This window comes from Rutidosis leptorrhynchoides, chromosome 7 (genome assembly GCF_046630445.1).
Source record: "Rutidosis leptorrhynchoides isolate AG116_Rl617_1_P2 chromosome 7, CSIRO_AGI_Rlap_v1, whole genome shotgun sequence".
NCBI classification, from domain to species: domain Eukaryota; kingdom Viridiplantae; phylum Streptophyta; class Magnoliopsida; order Asterales; family Asteraceae; genus Rutidosis; species Rutidosis leptorrhynchoides.
The window spans coordinates 138,588,071-138,589,636 of NC_092339.1; positions in this window are offsets into that span (position 1 = coordinate 138,588,071).

Genomic DNA, 1,566 nt, shown 5'->3' on the forward strand with positions numbered 1-1,566 from the left:
GTCGTCAATGAATACAATGACAAATTTGTCAAGATACGGCTTGCAGATGCGATTCATAAGATCCATGAATACGGCAGGAGCATTAGTTAAACCAAAAGGCATAACACAAAATTCATAGTACCCATAACGAGTGTGAAAAGCAGTCTTGGGAATATCGGATTCCTTGACTCTGAGTTGGTGATAATCGGATCTCAAATCAATCTTTGAATAGACGCTTGACCCTTGGAGTTGGTCGAATAAATCATCAATACGCGGCAACGGATAACGATTCTTGATAGTAAGCTTGTTAAGTTCGCGGTAATCAATGCACATCCTTAAGGTACCATCCTTCTTCTTAACAAATAGAATAAGAGCTCCCCATGGGGATGAGCTTGGACGAATGAAACCTTTATCCAATAGTTCTTGGAGTTGGTTGGATAATTCCTTCATCTTGAAGGGTGCTAATCGGTATGGAGCTTTAGCAAAAGGTGCATCACCGACAGTTAAATCAATTTGAAATTCAACTTGTCGAGGAGGTGGAAGACCAGAAAGATCTTCAGGAAACACATCGGGATAGTCTTTAACCACTGGTACATCATCAGTACTCTTCTCTTTCGACTCAGTCATCTTAACGTGGGCTAGAATAGCTGGATAACCTTTCATAAGGTATTTGCGGGTTTTGATACATGAGATAATATTGAGATTGGAACCACTCTTTTCACCTTGGATGATGAGAGTCTCTCCATTTCCCAATGGAACATGAACAGTTTTATCGTAACACATGATAGCAGCATGTAATGGACGTAACCAATCCATTCCAACTATGACGTCAAAACTTTCGAGCTCGACCGGCAAAAGGTCTATCTTAAATTCTTTATTGGCTAGGATTAGGTTGCAATTTTTATAGATTTTATCGACTTGGATGATCTTTCCATTGGCTACTTCTACTAATCCTTTAATTTCTAAGGGTTGAGGCTTTTTAGTAAACAGGGTACAAAAATCACTAGACACGTAACTTCTGTCGGCACCAGTATCGAAAAAAATAGTGGCACAACAATTATTGACAAGATACGTACCCTTGATGTGAAATGTCCCATTCATATTGATTATAAACGTTCCATATTAATTGATTTCGTTGCAAGGTTTTGACCTCTATATGAGACGTTTTTTCAAAGACTGCATTCATTTTTAAAACAACCATAACCTTTATTTTATCAATAAAGGTTTTAAAAAACATTACGTAGATTATTAAATAATGATAATCTAAAATATACTGTTTACACACGACCATTACATAATAGTTTACAATAGAAATATATTACATCGACATATGTTTCTTGAATGCAGTTTTTACACAATATCATACAAACATGGACTCCAAATCTTGTCCTTATTTTAGTATGCAACAGCGGAAGCTCTTAGTATTCACCTGAGAATAAACATGCTTTAAACGTCAACAAAAATGTTGGTGAGTTATAGGTTTAAACTATATATATCAAATCGTAACAATAGACCACAAGATTTCATATTTCAATACACATCCCATACATAGAGATAAAAATCATTCATATGGTGAACACCTGGTAA